Below are 15,863 nucleotides of genomic sequence, written 5' to 3' on the forward strand. Positions count from 1 at the left end.
CCACCGGCGGCCCTCGCGCCAACTCGGTTCAAAGCTGCGCAGAAAACGCCTGCTGCCTCCTCTCCCCCCCGCACAAGCCCGGTTTGGGCTATTAAAGCTTCCCTGCTCCACACCATGCTTTTCCTGGGAAAAGGCTCGGCCGGTGCCTCCGTCGCCCCAGCGGGTCACCGCACGGCTTTTCCCTCCTGCCAGCCGGCTCCGGCCCCGAAGGCACCACCGGCGCGGGCAACATCCTTCGTGATCTTCCCCCGGAGCGTGGCAGGCGCTGGGTACCAGCAACGCTGGCGGCGGCGAGGACACCCTCGGTGCCGCGCTCGCCGCGCTGGCCCCGGCCCCGGGTTTCCCCCCGGGATGCTCGCCGGCGGTTTTGCAGCGGGACAACACAAGACAGCGCCAGTTTTCCGTCTTCCAGCCGTGAGATTGGGACAGACCGGTAAACCTCAGCCTGCCCCTTCTGTTCGGGGCTGTTCTTCCCCAGCGGTTTTCTTCCCCGTCGGTTTTGCAGCTTGCAGCCCCGCTGGGAAACGCGGACGACCGTTGTCGAGAGGAGGGCGAGGACCGAATCGGGAGCCCGGCCGCGGCCCGCTGGGCTCCGCTCCCTGAATCCCCTCCTGCAGCGCGGGAACCCGGAGCCGCAGAGGCTCCTTTGCGGCGGCTTTGCGAAAAGCCATTCGCTCGCCGCTTTGGCATAAACAAGCAGCCCTAAACGGTTTAAAAACCCAATCGGTCAACTTTTCCCCTTCTTTAATATGTGATTTTTTACCTCGACAGCGTTTTCACCTCGGCCGACATCCTGCCACTAAATGGCCTCTTTTGCCTTTAGCCCTCCCTCCTTTCCTTCTTTTGGGGCAAAGCCAGGGCGCCCGGCTCCGTCTCGCTCCGTTCGATCCATGCAGCCCAGTGGAAAGGGCTGGTGCCTGCCGGAGGTGGGATTTGGGGGGGGGGGGGTGATCCCCCACAGCACGGGGAAGCTGGAGCCTTCGGCCTCGGTGCTGGGCTTGCCGCGCACCGATTGATGCTCCAGCCTCTCTTAACACCTCGCCGGGATCGATGGACAAGGCAGGGAATTGCCAGTGCCGGAGGGACTTTGCAAATGTCCCTAACCCCCCCCAACCCCCTCGCTGCCCCCGCCGCGGCTCGCGTTAACCCCGCGCCTGCCAAAGGGGCCCCCCTCCCGTGCACCTCCGGCGGCCGGATCCTGCCCGCGGCTCGGCGTCCCCCCCCCGGCCCGCAGAGCCAGCCTGCGACACCCCTCCCCGGCCTCCCTTCGTAGCTCATGGGCAGAAAAGCTGCATGGGAAATGCCAAAACCCAACGAAATCTCCCCAAAGCCGGAGCCTGCCGACCGCACGGGCTGCAGGGTGAGGACCCGCTTGGCGGCTGCCTTCCCGGCCAGACAGACGGCCTCGTCGCCCCGAGGGTGCGCGGGTGTCAGCGCTGCCACCGCAGCTGGCCACAGCTGGCCACAGCTGCCGCTGGAGGGGACAGAGCGCCCGGCTCTGCCCGGCCGGGGCCGCGCGGTGGCTCCCCGAGCACCCACGGCAGCCTTCCTCCCCGGCACCAGTCCTCCTCCTCTGCCTTTCTCTGACCTTCCTCTATTTAATAAACGGTGGTTGCAGGTCCCTTCCCCTCCCAAGCAGCCTCAAGGCACTTTGGAAGAGGAAAATCTCCCCCGTGCGTCGGCGGTGCGGCTCATCACCGCCCGGTGCCCCCTCCCCTCCACTCCTGCTCCAGCTCCTCTCGCTCTAATTACAAGGAGGCATCTGACAGCTTAGCACCGAGAAGGTATTTGGCATCCAGAGAGCACGCTTTGCCATCCAGCTCGGGGGCCGCGCGCGGCTCGGCAGCCCTCGCCCGGTCCCGCGCGGCTCCCGCAAGGCCGGCGCGGCCGGGGGGCCGCAGCATCCTGCAGCCGGGCGCGGGAACCAGCTTAGCCGCCCGGGGCCGGAGACCCGCAGAGCCCTGGCGCAGCTCAGCCCGCGGGTGTTTTGAGCTCTGCGCGAGCGGGAGCCGGGCACGGAGCAGGAGACTCATCCCGGGAGCGGCGCTTTCGAGGAAAGCGGCACGGGGAGAGGGAAGACGCTGCTGGAAAAGCTCCAAGATCAGCCGGACTGATACAAAACTATAAATTATCCTCGCGGCTGAGCGAACCGCGGCGGAAATCGGCCCCGCTGCAAAGCCGGAGGAGCGCGGCAGCCGGCGCTGCCCCCGAACGCCCACGCTGTCGGGCGCCAGGGAGCCACCGGCACGGTCGTCGGCAGCGGGAGCTGCCCCTTTTCTTGTAATAAAGCAAATAATTAACAGGCGCCTCTGGCCGGGGCTGCTCGCTGTCTTTCCAGGCGTATCAATGACCCGAAGGGGACAGCGGCCACCCGGCCCGGCCGCTGCACATCCCCTTCTTGCTGCTTTGTCATCCCTCTCCGGCAAACATTACCAAGCCCCGCTTTCTGGAATAAGCTGTGATATAATTATCCAGCAGCTGAATTGGGGGAAATACACCTTGCCTTTAATTAATAACATGGCACAGCCAAAAGCCGCCGGCACGCTCTGCCGGCAGCGCGATGCCTTCAGCTTCCCCGCTGCCCGCGCCGCCAGGCCCCCCAGGGGGGCAGAGCCAGGAGCCTCCGTTTAAATAATAAATCTCAGCTATTAGGGGAGCGGGGGGGTTGGCCGTACCGAGAACAGGCCAGCGCGCTGGCGGCCGGCCGGGTAATTAGACCGAGGCTGAGATGATGAAAAGATATTTGCAGGCTTTGAGGCAGAGCCTTTGAAGCTGCAAATCCTGGGAAGGCGGCATCGCCGCAAGGACCCGCGGAGAGATGTTTGCCCGGCACCGGGCTTGTGCCGCACACGCGGCGGCCGGAGCCCATGAATAAACAGGCTCCGGAGGGGGAATTTGCCCCGCCGAGGAGCTGACGCAGAGCGAGGCATCGCCGGGGCTGGCAGAGCCACTCCGCGCCGCCTTTGCACGTGCCTTGGTTTCCCTCCACCAGAGGAGCGGGTTTCGCCCAGCTCGTTCCCCTCCCGGATTCGTTTGTGCTGGAACGAGGGGCACGGCGGGACCCGGCCAGGCGGTACCAGAGCCGCCGCAGCTCCCGCGCTTCGGCTCCGCTGCGCTTGTCCTCGGGCTCCGGCGCCTCCTCTGCCTCCCAGCTCCTCGGGCCCAAATGCAAATTTTCCTCCATTTGCAATTAAGAGAAATAAATGAGCAGGAAGGAGGGAGCAGGAAGGTGCTTTGGGAAGGCGCGCAGGGCCGGCGCAGATGAGGTTCAGCCTTTCGCACCCGCCGCTGCCGTCCCCTGCCCGGCTGGGAGCTCTCGAGTGCTCCCCGTTTCCGCTGAGGCTTTGTGCCGGGTGGCCGCCAGGGCAGGGGGATGTTACCGCCTCCCGTTCGGCTCCGAGACGAGGCCGGGAAAACCAGCCGCAGGGAAGCGGCGCCCACACGGAACCGGGCACGGAGCAGGTAGGGCGACGTCTCCGCAGTTCGGCCGGAGGCTCGTTCGGCACCGCGGAGGCGCCGCGAGCGAGGCTGCTCCGAGCAGCTGGAGCCCCGCGCAAGGGAATCAATTAGTATCGGCACCTCTGGGATTACCCGCAGGGCCCCGGTTAAAAACGAGGTGGAAAAAAAAAAAAGAAAGACGTCAGCGCGACGTTAAAAGCTGCGCCGGGGAGCAGCCGAGCCAGCAGCCAAGCTCGGCTGCAGAGAGCTGGCCCTGCACCCCAGGACCCAAAGCTGCCGGGGGGGCCTCACTTTGCACCCCCCCCATCTTGGCGTATGCACACACACCCTCCTGCACGCACACACATGTGCACACACACACATGCATGCACATACTCCTGCATGCACACACACGGGACACACAGGGAAGCTCCCCAGGTGCAAACACGCTACCCCAGGCCACCCTGTCCACAGCACCCAAGGCCAAGGGACCCTCTGCCCGCGTCACAGCAGAGCTCATTCCCAGAGGGCTGGGGCACCCGGGGGCCAAGCAGATGCCGAACTTTACATTCGGGTCCGGCTCTCAGGGATGCGACCAAGGCTGCAGCAGAGCCAGGAGCATCCCGGCTCCCCGTAGCCATCCCTGCGGGTGCCCGCGCAGAGGGGGACCCCTGGTTCGGCCTCCTGCCCACCGCAGGGATGCTGGTCCAGGACGGAGCTGTAACACCGGCGAGCCGCCGGGATGGACAGACACTGCGGTAATTAGCAGCTTGCCGATTAGAGCTGCTCATTAAGGCCTGCCCCCCCCCCCATCCCCACATGCTCTGTGCAATGAGTCACTAAGTAACACGGGGATATTTATACCCCGACGCCGAACTGGGGGCTGGCGAACGCCAGGCTCCAGGGCAAGGGTGGCGTTTAGGCACGAGGGTCCGAGGTCGGCACCCAGGATGGCCACCCATGGGTGCTCCCGACACCGTCACCCGAAGCAGCCCAGACTCGAGAGCCAGCAGCCACCCCCACAGGGAGCCAGCTGCCCTGCAAGCTGCCTGGGTGGGGAAACGCTTTATCTCCCCTCTCGCCCCGCCCTAATTAATTGTTTCAATTAAGGAAACGCCACTTCCACTGCCGACTGCCATTTGCCTGCAGAAACGCTGCTAATTACGGCGCAGAAAACGCGCTGCGGCTTGTTAAACGCCTTCGCCGGCAGCGATGCGGGAGGGGGCAGCTAAAAATACATCGGGAAAGGGGGAAATAAAATAGATATAAACGACGCAGCGGCGTCCAAGGGGCGCAGGGCTGCCGGCCCGGCCAGGAGCCGGGGGGCTGAGGGGTGGGCGCCTTCCCCCGGGCTCCTCCGGGGGGACGGGGCCCTGCCGGCTCACCGAGAGCCTGAAACGCCACCTTTGCAAATGCATTGAGCTGCAAACGAACACCGACTTGGGGAGCTTTGTCGAGAGCCGCCGAGGAGCTCGTATCTCGCGTCCCTTTCTGTTTTCTCCTACCGGGTTTCATGAATTTTAATGGGCGATCGCTGCCCGGGTTTCGCCTTCCCCCTTGGCAGCGCCCGGCTGCTTTTCCCCCCTTCGCACGCCGCCAGCTCCCGCCCGGAGCGCCTCCGGGGCTACCTGCTGGCCTTGGCCGCTTCGCTCCATCCGTCTTTATTAGCAGCTGCTTAACATCTCCCGGCGGGACTATAACGAAGCGAAGCAACTTCATCGCAGTCAGGCAGCAAAGGGCGGGCGAGCGAGCGCGTCTCCGCGCCGCTGCCCCCGCCGCCGTCCTTCCCGCTCCCGCCGCGGCATCCTTGCCGGGGATGCTCCCGCGGCACCTCCGCCTCGCCGGGACGCGGCTGAGGTCTCGCGGACGGGAGGATGGAGAGTGCCGGACCCCACCGGGCTCCCAGCGGCCTTCGTTTCCGAAGCCGCTTTTGGCGACTCCGGAGCGCAAGCGGACTCGTGCGTCGGGGAAAAAGACAGGGGAGGATTTTGCACTACGAAGCTTCGCACGGGGAAGCTTGTCGGGGCGGCGAGCGGGGCCCCGTCCCTGCGGCGCGGCCGGCGCCTCGAGGGCTTTCCCGCGGGTGCCGGGGGAAGCAGCACGCGGCTCTCGCTGCGCCGTTAGGCCTGTAATTGAGCCTAACGAGCGTTGTCTAAAATTTCCGTCTCATCAAGCAGCGCTCGGGGCCTCCCGGGGAGCCGCGGCGCTCTTCGCGGCGAGGACGGCGGCTCCGACGCGGCCCCCGCGGCCCGGGAACGCCGCTTCCCCCGAGCCGGGCTGCTGCTGAGCGGCGGCCGAAGGGCAGCACCCGGCCGACGGCGGCTTGGGTGGCCCAGCAGCTCCTGCGCCGGCCGTGCACCCGGCCACCCGCCGCTGGCACCCGTCCCTCCGGCCAGCTGTCCCTTCCTCCTGCCACCGGTGCCGAGGATGCAGCCAGAGGCATCTGCTCTCCCCGTGCTCCTGCTGCCCTCGTGCTTGCTTGTCCCCATGCTCTCGTGTCCCCGTGCTCCCTCCGTCCCTGTGCTCGCTTGTCCCCGTGCTCCCTCCGTCCCCATACGCGGTTGCTCTCACGCACAGTTATCCCCATGCTCACTTGTCCCCATGCTCCCTTGTCCCTGTGCTTCCTCCATCCCTGTCCTCACATGCCCCCACGCTTGCTTGACCCCATGCTCGCTTGTCCCCGTGCTCCTCTGTCCCCATGCTCGCATATCCCTAAGCTTGCTTGACCCTATGCTCCCTCCGTCCCCGTGCTCACGTGTCCCCATCCTTGCTTGACCTCATGCTCCCTCCATCCCCTTGCTCACGTGTGCCCGTGCTCACATATCCCCATGCTCCCTCCATCCCCATGCGTCCTTGTCCCTGTGCTCCCTCCATCCCTGCACTTGCTTGTCCCCACGCTCCCTCTGTCCCCATGCTCACAGGTCCCCGTGCTCCCTTGTCCCCATGCTCCCTCGCCCCTGTGCTCCCTTCATCCCTGCCCTTGCTTGTCCCTTGCTCCCTCGTCCCCATGTTCACATGTCCCTAAGCTTTCTTGACCCTGTGCTCACGTCCCCATCCTTGTTTGACCTCATGCTCCCTCCACCCCCATGCTCCCTCTGTCCCCATGCTTGCTTGACCCCATGCTCCTTCCATCCCCACGCTCACTTGTCCCCGTGCTCACTTGTCCCCTGCTCCCTCCATCCCCACGGTGGCTCGTTCCCGTGCTCCCCCTCGCCCTGATGCCAGGGTGACGGGCACAGGCCGGAGGCGCGCAGGCAGCGCGAGGGAGGGGCACCCAGCCCGGGGAGAGGGTGCGAGCCTGGCGGGGGGGGGGGGGGGCTGGCCCACCGAAAAGTGGTAAAGAGGCGTTTGGACGGTGGCCGCGCTCCGGCTGGGGCTCGGGCTCGCCTAGCAACACGCCTAGCAACCGCGCGGCCGGCTCCGCGCACCGCCGCCTCCCGCCATCGCACCCCGAAACTCGCCTAGAGAGGACATCGCCGGGGGCGACGCCGCGGCGCTCGCCCCGGCCCTTCTCCCCAGGGAGGAAGAGGGGCGCGATGTCCTAACGGGATTTGGGATGGGGACGGCGGGGCACCGAGCGCTGCCGGGCTCGCTTTCCCGCGGCCGGCTGCTCCACGGTCCCCGGGAAAGGGATGCGGCCCCGGCTTCGTCGCCCCGCGCCCCGGCCGGCCTCTTAAATCACAGCTTGCCGGGCGGCCCAGCGCTGCCGGAGTGCAATTTTTCTGCGGTGATTACAATTTCAAAAGCAGCTCCCCTGACCGTTAAATCAGAGCGCAATTGATTGGAAGCCACAATAACCAAAAAAAAAAAAAAAAAAGAAAAGAAAAGAAATAAAGGGGAAAAGGGGTTTTTTGGCTGCATACGGAGGATACCGATGGGGAGCATCGCGCTGCCTGGTTTAACGGGAGAGAGGACCCCCCCCCCCTTCTCCTCCGCGTGCCGGCACGGCGAGCCCAAACGGCCCCGCGCCGCCGGAGCCGGGCCACGGGCCAGCAGCCGCCTGCGGCTCCCTCCCGGGGCCGAGCCGCAAAGCGGGGAGGGACTCGATCCAGCCTGGATGCTTTTTGCAGTGAGACAATAAACTCGAGGCTTTTCATTCGAAGCCAAGTTGCGATGTTGCAGTCCGTCCAGGGCTGGTTTTCTATGGGGCATTTCAGCTCTCCGAACCTTCCCCTCCTCCCCCCTCCTTTTTTATTTCCCCCCCCTCCTCCATTATATTACGGTCAAGTTTGAAACAAAAAGCGCCCCTCGGAAACGGGCTCCATTTAAAAAAAAATAAAAAAAGAGAGATGGGAATAACATTTTTCTGGCAAAGCGTCTCGCGTTGGTTTTCGAAGGCTGCAGAGAAATAGCTTGGCGTTCTCCGCTCCCTGCCGCCCCCCGAGATCCTGGCCCTCTTCCCGCCTTGCCCCCAAACTCCCTCCTCGGGGGGAGCGGTTCCCGCGGGGAGGCAAGCTCCGCCAGCCGACCCTCCCGCCTCGCTTCTGGCTCCGGCTCAGCCCCGATGGATGTTGTTGGCCGCCACCGAGTTTTGACAGAAAAGAAAAACTTCCCAGTCTGCTTCTGGCTTGCTCTGACTCCCTCGGCCAGGAAAAACCTGTTCCAGGAAGGGGCCGAGAGCAGTGGGAGAAGCTGCAGAAATCCTCCCAGTAGCCTGTGCCGAAGAGCTCTGCAGAGCCCCTCTCCGTCATCCCAGCCTGCTTTTGGACCGGGAACGGTCTCCGTCATCCCAGCCTGCTTTTGGAATGGGACCACCTCCATCACCCCTAGCCCCACGTCGGACCGGGACCACCCCCAGCCCCGGTCTGGACCGCAGCCTCCCGCACCCGGGTGCTGCGGCAGCCTCGGCTCCCGCAGCGAGAGCGAGAACGGAGAAGTCGCACAATGAAGATCAAGAGGGAAACGATCAAAGGAGGCATGTGGGTGAAAGCTGGCATCCCCGTCACCCTGGAGACGGGAAGCAAATATTTGGGCTAATAGCGCTCTCGGGGAGCGGGGCCGGGCGCTTCCCATTGTACAGCTACAATAGCAATCCCCAGCCGCCCCGCTGATGCTCTTCATGCCGGGCTTCATTAGGCAGCGCCAGCACGCAGGGGGGCTCGAGGCATCGGCAGGTTCATTAAGGGAATCGGCCATTAGCCGGCGCCGTTGGAAGGATGCTCCGCCGGAGGGATGCTCCCGGGGCCGGCGGTCCCCATGCAGGAGCATCGTGCTGCGGGAGAGGCTTCGGCGGTGCGGTCGAAGGGACGGCAGCAGGAGGCTGTCGCCCCAGTGCAAGGTGCTGCGTGTCCGCAGCAGACCCCACGCTGGCTTTTCTCTAGCAATAAATTCCCTGGCTGCAAACCGGCCCAAATCTGCTCTTTCGCTGGGAGAGCCTCCCCCGAGCCGGCCGCAGGGATGCAGCCCAGCCGAACGGCCCCGCGGCATGGGAGAGGCGAGCCGGACGCCTGGGTCCGGACACCCCAAGCCAGGAGCAGCCCATTACTATTGCTTTTAAAGAGCAGGACGGAGCCCATCAAGGCATGGGGAGAGGTGGCAAAGGAGCTGGCAAGAGGGGGAGGATGGAAAGCAGGCGAGATGAGACAGACGAGGCAGAGAAACCAAAAGGCAGAGGAGAAATAGAAACTTCCCAAGGCGACAGCATGTCAGCTCCCAAAAGCTGTTTTATCTTTAACAAACACAAGCATCTGGTTGAACACGGCAAAGAACATAGCATTTTAAATATAAATATATATAAATACTCATATATACACACACACAGAGTTTTAACCTGACAGGCCATCGTAGCTAATGCCGTTAAGGTCATTGGGTTAGACACCAGCAGGGCAGCAACTGAGCCGGGCAAAGCTTTCGATTTCCAAGCGCCGGCCCAGCACCAAGGCCGGCCGCGGGGCTGCAGAGGGCAGGACCGACCCGGCCCCGCGGTTTGAAGAGACCTACGGGAACAGATTTTTGAGCTGGCAAAGGGCCTTTCCAGTGGGACGGGGCAGGGGGCAAAGCCGCCTTGCCGAGGCCGCCGGCCGCCTCGGCGCCCTTGGAGCGACCAGAGGGGAAAAATCACTCTGCACGGACGAGGGCACCTGCTGTGACTAATTCAGCAAAGCGGCACATTCGATACACCTTTACCCCTCGCTCCCGCCGGGTCCGGGGGATGCCGGCTCCGCACCCCTGCCCCGGCCCGTGCTGGAAGGGGGGGACGTTGCCTCCGCGGCTCGGGGCTGCAATAACCCGCGGGAAGAGGAGCTCTGCTCGGCCGCGGCCGGTAACGAAGGCTCCTACTAGCCCCCGCTGGGAGCCCCGGCCGCGCTCCCGCATCCGGCCCCGCGTCCCAGCTGCTGCCTCGACAGGGGTTTTGTCGCCGGCCGGGAGGCAGGTGCCGGAGGGGAGGAAGGACGGCGCTCGAGCCCCAAGAAAGGGCTGCAGTGTGGCGCCGGCAAATGTTTTAATCCCCTACGCTGGTGCGGCACAGCTGCAGGCCCCCGGCCCGGCCGGCAGCACCCGCCGCCCTCCGTAACCCCCGGGCGAGCCGGGCTGGCTCTGCCCATGCGCCCGCTTCCCTGCTCCACGCTTTAAGTCATCGGGCGCAAGCGAGGCGTCCGGCCGTCCACTGTGCTTTCAGCGCAATTAAGCTGCCATCAGCCCCGCACGGCGTTGGGAAGCCGTCATCCCCCTCCCCAAAGCCCCCCGATGCCTGGGAAAACCCGTTTCTCCCCGCTACACCCAATGCTTTGCCCATCAAAGCACCGGCGGTGAGCCGGGAAGCAGGCAGCCCCCCCCCGTTCGCTCGCCCGGCGCGGGAGGATGCTCCGCTCGTCCTTCTCCCTCTGCCCCGCGCCAGCCCCCAAACCGCTGGGGAAGGCTGTGCAAGGTTAATAACCGCCGGCCGGGGAAGGTGCCCCCATCAGCAGAAAAAAAAAAACCCGCTTGCGCCCAGGCGGGTGACAGGGCTCAGCACGGGGGCCCAGGAGTCCTGGCTGCGCGAGGGTCGCGTGCCGGCCCACGAGGCTTCGCCGTTGACCCCGGCGCCCCGCGGCCGAGCCGGGGGGAAGCGCGCTCGGCACACAGCCCGCGCTCGGCTTCGGCGAGCGTTACGTCTGATTAAATCTGCAATTAGAGACCGCGCTGCCGGGGCGCTCTGCTGTCAGCCTTGGCCTCGGCCAGCGACGTAACGGCGATAACGGGCCCTATTAGCATAAAACTCCGGCTCAGAGCCCAGCCAAGGATGAGGAGGATTAAGCAGCCGGCTTCTTCTGCTAATTAATAATCCACTCGATTAAGATTTGTCAGTCAATATGCCACCAGTGAGAGGACCGGCCGCAGAGGCGGCAGCACCGCTCCACTCCGGTGCAGGTCGGGTGGTACCCACGGCTTCAGCTGCATCCCCCACCATCCTCTTCCTCCTCGGCCATGGAGCTGGCACCCATGCTCCCCTCCACCCCCCAGTCACTTACTGGGAGAAACTGGGAGAAGCAGCCCTGCCAGGCACTTGTGCCTGCAGGATGCTCCAGCCTCACCAGGTCCTGTGGGATCCCAGCGCCCCGAGGGCCGGAGGCACCAAGGGAGCAGCCAGGGTGGGTGAGGAGGATCCTGAAGCCCTGGGGTGCAGGGGCAGACCCCCCCCCAAAGCACCTGATCCTTCCTCCGAAAGCTGGGGAGTGGCGCTGAGGAAGAGCATTGTCCCCAGCCAGCCCGGTCCCCGGCAGGCAGCTTCGGCGATGCAGCGTCCCAGCTATTCAGCCAGGCTCCGCGAGAGCATTTTGCAGAGCGATAAATGCACAGATGCACAAAACCAACCCCCTCCGCAAGCCCGCGGCTTGGCTCAGGACTATCAGGCAATTAGCTAATTGCAGCGAGAAGTGGCAGCGGGCCGCAGTGCCCGGCTGCACCACATGGGAAACAGGGCGCTCGCTGCTTAACCTACATCTGCTTCTGCCCGTGCTCCCGCAGCCGGCACGCACCTCCCGGACCTGCAACAAGAAGCAGCCGGAGCTTTTTGCGTGGGTTGTCCAGCTCCCCCAGGGGAATTTGCAGCTTCGCTGTGCCCTGCCCCAGCACGGCCGTTCCCACCAGCACAAGGGAAAAACCTTGGTGGCTGCAGGGCCGGGAGCAGCCCCTGTCCAGCCTGGGAAGCAGATGACCCCAGTGCCTCTGCCAGAGGAGCCCAGCCAGGAGCAGCACCCAGACCCAGGCACATGGGTGCAGATGCCAGCAGCTTGCTGGGACCTTTCCACCCCCAGACCTCTCAGCAGGCTCATCCCTTCCGAGAGCCTGGGTGAGCCACACAGAGCCAGCACCCGCTCGCAGGCTCCCTTTGGAGGAGCAGCGCTTACTGCCGACAGCTTCCCCAGAGCTTTAATTATCTAATGATTCTCAAGGCCCAAAGCTGCTGCTCTGCAAACAGCAAACAGAGCCAGAAGGCGCTCGCTGCAGATGCAGCAGCGAGCACAGATGTGCCAGCACACAGCAGGGACCACCCTGCCAGGGGACCCGCCAGCCCCAGCAGGTGGATGCACACAGGCATCTCCAAAGGCACAGCAGGCCAGTTGCAAAGGGGGGGGGGGGCTCCTTACAGCAGCACTGCCCTAAATCTTTCACAACCCAAGCACAGCCCCTCCTGGGGGGCTCATCCCAGCTTCCCGCACCCACCCCACCAGGGCAGGGGATCCTGCAGCTACAGACCTGTCACTCCAAGGGAGGAAACACAGAGGAGCACAAGCATCCCCCAGCCAGGGGACCACTAACCTGGCAGCACTCCATCTCCTGGGACCCAGCTGCAGCAACACATGTAGTTATTGGGCTCAAGTGTTAACGGCCAAACTTCCAACTGCTGCTACCGATTAGCAGTAGCAGGTGGCTCCCGGGGGCTGCGCGCTGCCTTCCCCCGACCCTCGGCGGGTGCCCCACTGGGGTGCCCGGCTGCCGTCTTCCCCACAGCATCACGCGCCGCGTGGGTCTGCCGGGGTGGCTGCCGCGGTTCGGTTGAGGATCCTGGTGAATTGTTCAGGCCTCTCTTCTCCTGGGGCCGTTCGCTGCTGGAGAGGAGAAGCGGCCGCGCTCAAAGCGACCAGGAGAGAGGGGGGATCCGAGCCGCGGCCTCACTCCGGGCCAGCCCCAAGCACGGGGTAACGGCGGTGTGCGGAAGAGAAGATGTTGCAAGACACCTTTTCATTTTATTCAAAGAAAGAGGGGAAGGAAGGGAGAGAGAAAGCAAGCGCTCGGCAGCGTGTTCGGCCCGGATGCAGTTTCTCCGCCGTCGCAGGGCCCCAGTTTTCCTTTCCCGCGGATTGGCGATGGCTGGCAAAGCGGCTGCTCCAGCAAAGCGGCTGATCTTGCTGCCCAGAGGATCCTGTGGCCCCGAGGCAGGGAATGGAGCTGGGGAAAGGTTTCCTTCCCCCCTGCTGGCCCTGGCATGGACCGTGAGCGTGGCCTGGGAGAGCCCCGGCCCTGCGGCCTCACGCTCTGCCACGAACCCAAAACGGGGCTGGAGCCTGGCTTCGGGGTGTGAAATGGGCAGAGACCCCTGTGATGCTGGGAGAGTGGCACTGCGGTGCTGGGGGGCTCCGTGCGGGGGGCTGCGTCTCGCAGTGATGGGGAGACGGGACCGGCCAGCGATGGGGAGACGGGACCGACCGGTGATGGGGAGACGGGACCAGCCGGTGATGGGGAGACGGGACCGACCGGCGATGGGGAGACGGGACCGGCCGGTGATGGGGAGACGGGACCGACCGGCGATGGGGAGATGGGACCGACCGGTGATGGGGAGACGGGACCAGCCGGTGATGGGGAGACGGGACCGGCCAGCGATGGGGAGACGGGACCAGCCGGCGATGGGGAGACGGGACCGACCGGCGATGGGGAGACGGGACCGGCCGGTGATGGGGAGATGGGACCGGCCAGCGATGGGGAGACGGGACCGACCGGCGATGGGGAGACGGGACTGACCAGCGATGGGGAGACGGGACCGGCCAGCGATGGGGAAACGGGACCGGCCAGCGATGGGGAGACGGGACCAGCCGGTGATGGGGAGACGGGACCGACCGGCGATGGGGAGACGGGACCGGCCGGTGATGGGGAGACGGGACCGACCGGCGATGGGGAGACGGGACCGGCCGGCGATGGGGAGACGGGACCGACCGGTGATGGGGAGACGGGACCGGCCGGTGATGGGGAGACGGGACCAGACAGTGATGGGGAGATGGGACCGGCCGACGATGGGGAGATGGGACCGACCGGCGATGGGGAGACGGGACCGACCGGCGATGGGGAGACGGGACCGACCGGTGATGGGGAGACGGGACCAGACAGTGATGGGGAGATGGGACTGACCAGCAATGGGGAGACGGGACCAGCCAGTGATGGGGAGACGGGACCAGCCGGCGATGGGGAGACAGAAGCACGCAGAAGCCGGCTTTGCCAGAGGGATGATGCCATGTCCTGCTGGCGCTTCGCCGGCTCCCGTATATCGTCTCGTCCATGATCTATCAAAGTCTCTTTAGTCTCTGCACTTGTGCCGCGATGTTCTTGCCTAACGGTTTGCTGCTGATCGCTGCGAGTGGCCAAAAGGAACAGATGAGCCCGGGATGGTGATTTATGCCGGGCAGGTTGATGCAGCAACTGTTCAGGAGCGTGCCGGCAGCTGTTTCTGCTGCTCCAGCATGACGTGGGGCTGGAAGCAAATCCCCGGCCGGAGCAGGCTCCGCGGTGGCTCCAGGCGGGACGGGAGCCTCAGGCCGCGGCTGGTCTTCGGCCTCCGGGGACAGCGGTGCCTTCGCGTCGCACGCCGCAGCGGAGACGGGACGCCCCACGTCTCAGCCTCCGAGCGCGCACGCGCCGGGTTTAGCGCGCAGGGCTGAACCGGCTCCCACGCGTCGCCCGTGCCTCCGACGGGAGGGAAGGAAGGACGGCGGGAGGAAACCCTGCTGTCCGCCGCGCTCGGCGCTCGGCTGGGCCGAGCCGGTCCCCGAGCCGGCTGGGAAGCGCGGCTCTTCCCTCGCCTCTCCGGCCGTCCGCCCGGGTTGCGGCTGCAGGCGGGAGGCAGGCGGAGGGCACGCCGGCGGGGGGCTGCGGACGGGGAGGCCCCCGAGACGCCGCCGGTGGGGACGTTTCCGCCTCCCCAAGGCTCTTTCCTCTCCAGGATTACTGCTTTCCCCGCTGCCAGCTGATGAGCCGCAGCCGGAGCTGCAAGAGACGGGCGTCCTCTGCTGGAAACAGCCCTCTCGGGCCGGCGGGTGCTGGGCGCCGCGCTGGGTGCTGCCCCCGATGGGTGTCGGGGCACCGGTGCTGGGCAGAGGGGTGCGAGAGCTGCGCGGAGGCCGGGGGGGGGGGGCCTGGCTCGCTTCACAGCGACTGTGCCAGAGCAGGATTCAATTCAAGGCTCTGGTTAATCCCGACTTTAATCCGCCCTAAACCCTGGCTTTAATCCATTTAATGCCACCTTTCAGAATTAGGCTGCTGTGCCGCGACTCCTTCCCGCAGAGCCGGGAGGAGGAAGAGGGCGAGGAAGGCCGGGGGGGAGGGAGGAGGGTGCCGAGCTGGTACCCTCGGGGCGCTGTCTCGTTCGGGCATCCCCGTCTCGCCGCAGGGCAGAGCCCGATCCGGGCGGCGAACGGCACAGGCGGAGGGAAGACGGGCGACAAGGCGGAGGAACCCTCCTGCAGCGGCCGAGGGGCAGGTGGCAGCTCCGTGGCCGGGGCTGCGGGAGCTCGGAGGGAGCAAGAGCTGCTCGCAGGGCGATGGGCGTTTCGGGAGAGAGCCGGGTCCTCGGGGTGCTGGGACCCCCCTCACCCCCCGCAGGCCGCGGTGCCCGCAGGAGGAGGACGGGCTCCCGGCGAGGGAGCTGCGGCTCCCGGTCCGGCGCACGAGGCTGTTGCAGGTGACGCGGAGGTGAGCTACACCGTCAGTCACCTAGCAACCTGGCAGGGCTTTGACAACCGGTGCTTTGATACTCGGGTTGGCGGAGAAGAAAGAGAGGGGAATAAAAAAAGGGGGACAAAAATAAAATAAAAGCAGGCTGGAGACAGGCGGGCAGGAGCCGCAGCGAGGGGAAGGTCCAGAGCTGCTGCTCGAGCCTGCCCCGCTCGGGGCTGCCCTCGCTGCCACCCCGCCGCCGGCTGCCTCCCGGGGTCTCGCTCCGCCGGGGCAGACGAGCCCCCTCCCTCTGCCGCTGCGGGGCCGGCTGCAGTGCGGGGGGACGCGTCCTGCCCTCCGCCGCCCCGGCCGCCCTCTGCCAGCTCGCCCCGCTCCGAAGCGTCTCGTGCTCGTCCTCCCGCCCGAGGGTCTCGGTGCGGAGGCAGCGTCCGTCCCCCGCGCGGCTCCCGCTCCCTCCTCAGCCAGCCCCGCTCCGTCCGGCGGGCTGACGGGCTTTTGGCCTGGCTGGGGGGGGGGAGGGGGCGGGTAAACCCAGCCCTGGGGCGCTGAGCTGAGCA

This window comes from Struthio camelus, chromosome 26, assembly GCF_040807025.1.
Source record: "Struthio camelus isolate bStrCam1 chromosome 26, bStrCam1.hap1, whole genome shotgun sequence".
NCBI lineage: Eukaryota > Metazoa > Chordata > Aves > Struthioniformes > Struthionidae > Struthio > Struthio camelus.